Here is an 8,158-nt window from a genome sequence, read left to right as displayed (position 1 = left end):
TATTCAGCTCGTGCTATGACAATCTCCCAAATCGTTTTATCCGCGACGCGCGCGAGATCTCAATTCGAAATAACATTTGTGTGAATCCTCGTGACAGATCCTCGCGGAAGAAACGAAAGCCAATATTATACATCTAATACCTATCCAACACTGATTCGAGTGTGGAAATTTTCTGCACGCAACGATGGACCAGGGATCCCTTCAGTTGCGCATCACCTCAATTAGCGATCGTCATTTCTACGTGTCGCAAGATCTCCCATTAATCTCTGCCTTGACTTCTGGCGACAGAGAAAATTCACTGATTTAAACGCATCTATGTCAAATTCACAGTAATAAGCGGCAGTTGGCGGCAAGATTGATGATGTTGTGCGCGCTAGTCGTGAGATTTCAGTAGTCATTACCGATCCATTCATTTGTGTGAGCCTCTTGCCAGTCAGAAACCGTTACGTCTATTAGATAGGTGTTACCATCAATGATCCATCAATTATTATTCAAGAAGGTATATCTATGTAAATTTTACATAGATATACCTTCCGATTCATTTATGGCGCACATAAGATGGGGAACCCAAATGTCATCATAAATTACCAACAACTAGCAGTACGCTTGCGACACGCGAATAAGAGAGATCTTACATTAATCCTCATTTCCTTTATTTGAGCAATGCAGGATTAAGCGTGGGGAAGAGCGGAAAGGGTGAGTTCGAGGGGAATTCAAGTTCGCAAGCGGCAATCTTATTCGAGTAATAATAATAATAATTCACGTTGTGAATTAGAGCACGTTGAGATCTGCCATCGGCTCGGATCAACGATCCTCGCGGGCAAGAGGAGCGTCTTCTCCGCGATCTCGCGGAGCCGACGAGCGGCGGGGTGACGGCGTGATCGCGGTACCGTCGGCATCGTCGCGGTGGCGGATCGTTTCGCGCCCGTTCGCGGGCGCGAGCGCGGAACACAATTCCTGGACGGCTGGATGGAAAGTTGGCCTGCATGCTGCCCGCCGGCCGTACCATAGGAATTTAAACGGGGATATAAGTATAAGAACGCGGAGACGGGGAGTCGTTCGCGGTAGTGTGAGGCACAAACGCGCCACGGCACCACACCCAGCGTGCCCATCGTTGCGACAACAAGGGACAACAACAAGAACCCCGGCCATGCGCGTCGCGGTGATCGTGAGTACTTAGCGAGGCGTCAAAGTGTTCTCCAACCGCGCGCGTCCCTTATCCCGATTGCCGCTACCACCCCGCGAAAATAACTTGTTGATTATAGATCGTGAAGAAGTCTATTCCACGAGCTTGAATTTCTGATCTTCAAAAGCAGAATTAGCTTTGCGAATGTTTGAATGTCCCTCTTTCTCGGTCTCTCACAATCAGTCTAATTATTTTCGACATATTATCCCTTTCCTCTTTGGCACCATATTTCTCGTATAAGATCAGATCTTGTTAATCTTTCCACAGAATAAAATGTGGGGTTGTAATCAAGTGAAATAGAAAGATATTTACTGTATTCTAATTTAATCCAAGAATTTAATTATTTAACAATATTTATGGGTTATAAGTCGAAAAATTTTTTAAACATTGATTGATTTATTCACAAAATAAATTCTTATTAATTCTTATTTTTTATAATTTATTTTTTACGTGGTTTACAAGAGTTGCTTTTTCATATCTATTTCTTATGTTTTTTTCTTATTGTTAGACTATTCTTTATAATTTCTAATATAACATAGCATTACGTTTAAGCAGTAATGTTTTTAAAAGCATCTTGTTAACTGCATAACTCATATAGTCACTTACATATTTATATTACTAGCGATATATTATATTACTTCATGCAATCAAATCTTACATAATACATCTATCAAATATTTCATTACGTAACATGGTATTTTATTACAAACGTGTCATATTTAACACCTGTTGATTCTCCTTTTCGAACCACGACACGAAATAAATTACATAACGTTCGACAGTTTTATCTTTAGATACGGCATGTATTATATAAAATAATTAAAAACAACAGGTTGTTCGCCTTTAAAAGGAGTAAACAATTTCTTTTCCCGCAGCGGTTATTTTTTCCTCGCGTTTTGTTTTTGTTCGCATCGTACTCGATATTATACTCGCTTTCTTTCGCGCGTGACCCCACCTGTTCTGATCACTTTCATCTTTTAACCCTCAAGTGGCACGGTGAGATTTCAGCGGTGTGAGTGGTGCCAGGCTGTGCGACGGATATTTAAATACTGGCACCACGAGTATGTCAAGTACGCAGAACTCGGACTGATAATTTACGTGCACTTTTTAAGCAAAATAAATAATTGACGAAGGAGAGAGGGACTGTTGCTCAATTTACACGCAAAACGCGAATGTTCGACATTATTAGAATACGTTTTAACTTGTCATTTCTTTAAATGGGAGAGAGAAATTCAGGGAGAAACAGATAAATTTTGATTTATTATGCGTATTTATTGAACGCTATTTCAAAATTAAAAAACAAACATATTATAGTTAAAATTAAAAAAAAAATAAAGATATTTAAAAAGGAATCTTGTGAAACAGAAACTAATTTGTTAACACCTTAATTTTCTATATTTGAGAAGTAATCAGGAACTTTTAAGCAATTGTATCGATCGCTTTGATCGTTCGCTTGTGTGGGTCATTAAAAAATTTATCGCGCAAAACTGATACGTAGATGAAAAAGGTGTTTTGCGTGAGACGAAGGGTGTTCATCGACTCTGGTGTTTCCCATTGTCGGATTTCGCTCGCGCGACTCAATCCTTCACCTGTCTTTCGTGGGCCGGACCGGGAGTTCGCGCACTTTGATCGGCATTACGAAGGCCGAAAATCGTCAACGACTTGGGCGAGCGCGAGTGAAAGCGCCCGGCGAGGAAAGTCGCGGACAGATTATTTCGCCGTAGGTATTCCGCGTAAACGAGTCGGTGCGCGCGTGCCCCAACTCGGAACCGGCGTAAAAAACGAATTCGCCGACTCGACTTGGCTCGGCCCGCCTCTCGCGTCTCGCTGTCCGTGCATTCCAACGTGGTCGCACCGCACACGTTGTTAAAATCTGCTTAATGCATCATTTCTGGCCGATACGGCGGATACGCTCGGTCATTCGTTTCTATATAGATGTTGATTGAATTAACGTTAACGATTAAGCTTAAGCTCGTGAAATTCTGTTTATAACTTTATCTCCCCTGTAAACCTGACTTAAACGATTTACCGCATCTATATTAGAATTCAGGATAGAATTTTACTTGTAATATCGTGTAATACGGAAGATATTTGGTATTTTTTATCAGAATACACACATATATAATAAATTATAAGGCATATAAAATTATAAGTGAATTTTAACTAATAATCTAATCTAATTAAAGTGAATTCTATATCTTCTAAAGAGAATTATAAAAAACGTATGATAAACTTTAACAAATTTATTTCGTTTAATAATAAAATAGAACTAGAGCATATCACAGATGTGTGCTCAAAGTCTACAAGAAGTTTTAGCAAGAAATTATAAGTTATGTAAAAAATATTAAGAATGATTTCTCCTATCTTGTTATGTCATATCACAACAAGAAAAATGAAAATTATTATTTAATGTTTTCTTTCGCTTCACGCATGTCTATACATGGCAAGTGCGGAGTTAATTCGATTCTGCGATGAGAATAACGATGAAAGTGAAACAGCCGATAGACAGTTATTTGAATTTCCATTGCTGTTTCTAATTTTCAACGCAACGCGCGTAACGTCCGTCTATTTTTCGCACTTTCCGTCAACTCGGCGAGCCGGTTGACGCGGTCGTCGCTTAAATGTCATGCCATACATTAAACTAAACACGCGTGTTATTTATGCACGGGATGCCTGCGTACAGTACCTGCGACTTAAGGCCGAATCGAATCACTTTCTCTTTTCTCTCGACGAGGCCAATTTTGCGTACGCGAGCAACCGGCACCGCCGGTGCTCGTAACTCGTAACGCGGAGGGCAAACCGGAATAATGCCGCGCGATCTGGTTTCGCGTAACGCGTTACACCGCTCGGCGTTGCCGTTCATTGATTCCAATATCTCGATATCGTACGAAACTTTTTGTTTTTATTTCAATAATGATCGTTCTTATTAGCGTCGTATCGGTATAGCTCAGGTAGCTGCATGAAAACGCTCGTGCTCCGACGGAATTATCGGTGAAAACTCGGAAAGAGATTTAACGACCGCTATCGGTGCCCGGTATACCTCGTTATTTTTCTTTGGAGAAATCGAGAAACGAGACACGAGCGGATGATTAGTATGCGATTTCAAGAGCACGACTCTTATAGATAGTAGTTCATTATCGCGTCTCCTCCGAGAAAATGACGTCGAAAACCTCAATACGGAAGTACGAGCAATTATCGCTCATCATAATATTCCTTTTTCGGCGAATATCACGATGGTTCTCGGAACAGCGCGGTATGTCTATAATTAAATCAGGAATTAGCAGTTTTTTATTTGAGCGCCAGATTATATTTTACTAAACATTTTATATTTGATTAAATATTTTAAGCTTTGCGTGCGAAAAGGCAAAATATTGAAAATATTACATAGTAGATATATAACAAGAGAAAAAAACGATCTTTCACAAATTATTTATTGGCGAACTCTAAATATAATAATAATAATTACGCGAGCCGTACAAAAACAGGTAGGTCCGCCGGCCACGATTTAGATACTTTAAAGTCTTTAAACCACAGAATTCTAGACGATGAAAATGTGCGCCAACGTCTACCCTTAATTATCCATTACTCCACGGCAGTTCTGGAGCACGGCCGGAAACTTGCAATCGAGAAATGAAATTGTATAATTTAAGGAATCCTCCTTTCCAGTTCTTGGCGTGCGTCGCCGCGCTCTGCACGGCACAGATCCAGGATGGACCGAGGGGGGCACCGATTCCGATACGAGCGACTCGCTATCAGAGATTACCACCCCGACCGGGCGGTACCGGACCGGCGGCGGCATTCCCCAATCAACGATTTCGTCGACCGATCTCCTTCAAGTAATGCCCCGATCATTAATCATACAGAGATGATTAATTACGTAGAGTGCGAGAGAATTTAATAGTTAAGATTTTCAGGTTTGCTTTAATGAATTAATTTTGACAAGATTCTTTTCTTACATTTGTCTCTTCTTAAGGAACACGTCGATATTCGTGACATATAAGTCGACCGTTCTCCTTAAAATAATATCTCGATCAATCATACACTTAATACTTAATTGATCCGAACGTGGGATAGTTGATTGTGTAGAACTCGGGAGAATTTAATAAGAAAATAAAGTTTTCAGGCATGATTTAATAAGTTAATTTTGACAAAGTTCTTTTCCTTTGTTTTTCGAAAATGTGGATATAATCCATGACGTATATGAGCTCGCAAAATTTCTGAAGATCTTTTGCCTTTTTTCGACGATATATCCGATTAGAATATGACCTTGTTGGAAAATTTAACGACGAATATAAATAAATCGCGTACTAAAAGTTAATCGCGTAATCTGACTACTCGAGCAAACTATCCGAGCTATTGGAAAGGCAGGAAAACCAGTTCCGGGCGACGCGCGTATCTGTTCGAGAGGTACAGAATGAACCTACATATGCCGTTGTTAATTAGTCTAACGGATCCAAGTTTCGTGCAACGTTACTCGTGCTCACATTACAAGTAGGAAGTGCGAAATTACCGTATTTAAGAATAGCCGGATTACGCAATACTGACGTACAAATCTACCGCTTCTGATCAGGCTTGCAAATTAAAACGAGAAAGTTCGAATACCGTTCCACGTGAGCGGGCTCAAGCAAATATGTAAATGCATGTGTAACGTTGTAACTGGTAAGGAATAAAATATTCTTGGCATTTTCATGTGTTTCACCTTCTGCATTTTCTGCAGCGAAAAAGTAAACTACCACGTCATTAAAAAGTGTGTCTGATATGATCTGACAGCTACGTAGCTAGGTACTTGAAAATGATGAAGTACTTCCGAGAACTAGACGTAAACGTTTCTCTGTAGTGCATAGCCACATGTTATTATTCGTTAATTGAAGAAACCGCTAACGTCGCTAAAATTGCAGACCCCGGGGAGGCCTCGGAGACGACGCGCCCGGGACGTTCCGTCCCCTTCGGCCGAATTTGCCGGTATCCGCGCCTTCGTTCGCGCATCACGTGAAGCCGGTGAACGAGGAACCCGAGGATGAGGAAAACCTGTCGCGCGATTCCACCCGAGAGGACGAGGACTCGCGCGACCAGAGCCAGGAGGCCAGGAGCCAGGACAGCGAGGAGGATTTGAGTGAGGAGGTGCCGCGTGCGGTGCCGAATCCACCGCGGGTAATTCCGGTGGCTTCAGGACCGCAGGTATACCGTCCACTCCATACGGTGACGCCGGCGAGCGTCAGAGTGAGTCCCGCGACACCTCCGCCGCCACCGCCCATTCAATATCGCCCGACACCCCCGCCGCCGCCTCCTCCTATTCAGTATCGCCCAACGCAGAAGCCCACGAAAGCCCCGAGGAAGCAGATCATCGACGATATCACGTTCCAGCAACCGATCAAGCCACCCAAGCCGGTGAAACCATCCCAGGCTTACGAAATCCGCGGCAAGAAGCCGGTAGCGCAGGTAGGCCCACTATCGAATATATCCCGTAAGATCGCAAATAAATTTCTATTTTCTTGATTAGCTTCAACTAATTGTAAGATAAGCTCTTTTACCCTGAAATTAATTAAATAATTTTATATTGATAGGAATAAGTACGTAATATGAATCGCGAATTACGCGAACGAGGCTGGTACAATTCGAAACTACGAAAAGATTGATAGAGTTTTGAAATCGAAAGGTGAAAGCCGGAATCGTCTGGCCGTCGTGCTCCTTTTTATCCCAAGATAACGTCGCATAACTCATAAACGCGGTCAGAGGAAACCTGTTCGCGCCCGTTACGCAACACTCCAGTCGAATTTGTGAAGTGACACGCCCGATGTTTTTCGCGTGCTCATTATAAACGAGTCTTAAGACCACCTCGGAAGATCAATCAGAATACCGAACAGAATTCTATTATTCTTATGTTATACGCTGTGTACAAAAAATGAAGAATCAGAATGCAACACGTCATATAAAAATTATAGAATTCTATTCTGGAATCTGACGCAAATTATAGATCTTCTAAAGTAGTTTTAACATACCGAGTTCGTAATATGCCATAGATATCGGTATAGGAAAATCTACATCAAAATTCTTTCTTGAAAAAAATCTTCCAACTGACGACATAACAAACAATATTCTGTAGATTATCAGGCGATACCGGCACGACAATGCGGATGGTTCTATCACATGGGGCTTCGAAAACGATGACGGATCGTACAAGGAAGAGACAATCGGGCAGGATTGCATAACGAGCGGTAAATACGGATACATCGATCCGGACGGTCTCCGACGCGAGTACACGTACGAGACCGGGATCAAGTGCGACGAGCAGCAACGAGAGGACGAGGAAGACGGCTTTGTGGATTACCAGGAGAATAAGCTGGTGCTCCCAGACGGGAAGACCATAGATCTCTCGTCGATGGGCAAGAAGCAGGCGCGCCGGCCGCAGTTCCAATACAGAAATTAAGGAAATCGAGACTCGCATTTCGTACATTCGCCATCGCTCTTGTCGCGTTTAATGCGTAATTGTAACTCATAAAATCATACGTTTCTTAGACTAAACTAGAGTTAAATAAATAAATTAAGATATCGAGAGATTAATGATAGAAATAAGGCGTAATTTTATGTAAGATTATTTAGTGTAAATTAGGCTTAATAAATAAAATAATAAACCAAGATGTTAATAATATCATCAGCTTAAAATGATCCGTATCTCCAAAAGCGCATTGAGCTTGAGACGATTCTCCATAATATAGCTCGCCACGCTATATAAGAAACTCGCTTAATCTAAATGAATATTCGTCAATATTCGTTGTACAATATTCGTCAAGATGATAGAAGTAAACGGAATTACATAAGTGAAGCAACCGAAAACTTTCGCGCGAGATAACGGTACAGTTATCCTTAGCGGAAATTAAAAATTCATTTACAAAGATAACTCGTGATCTTATTCGTGAAATGTCCGCAATATTTTACAGACATCTTGACATAATGCATCCGTCCCACATTGAA

At 41.4% G+C, this 8,158-nt stretch overlaps 1 pseudogene; it reads left to right on the top strand.

Annotated features, from left to right (window-relative positions):
- Positions 1-969: 969 nt before the first annotated feature.
- LOC112455775 lies at positions 970-7,661 on the top strand (annotated as a pseudogene).
- Positions 7,662-8,158: the final 497 nt, after the last annotated feature.

The sequence above is a fragment of the Temnothorax curvispinosus genome, unplaced genomic scaffold, assembly GCF_003070985.1.
Source record: "Temnothorax curvispinosus isolate PA1 unplaced genomic scaffold, ASM307098v1 QBEX01006326.1, whole genome shotgun sequence".
Classification (NCBI taxonomy): Eukaryota; Metazoa; Arthropoda; class Insecta; order Hymenoptera; family Formicidae; genus Temnothorax; species Temnothorax curvispinosus.
Note: the sequence above shows the minus strand (reverse complement) of the source record. Positions and strands in the feature narration are given on the sequence as shown.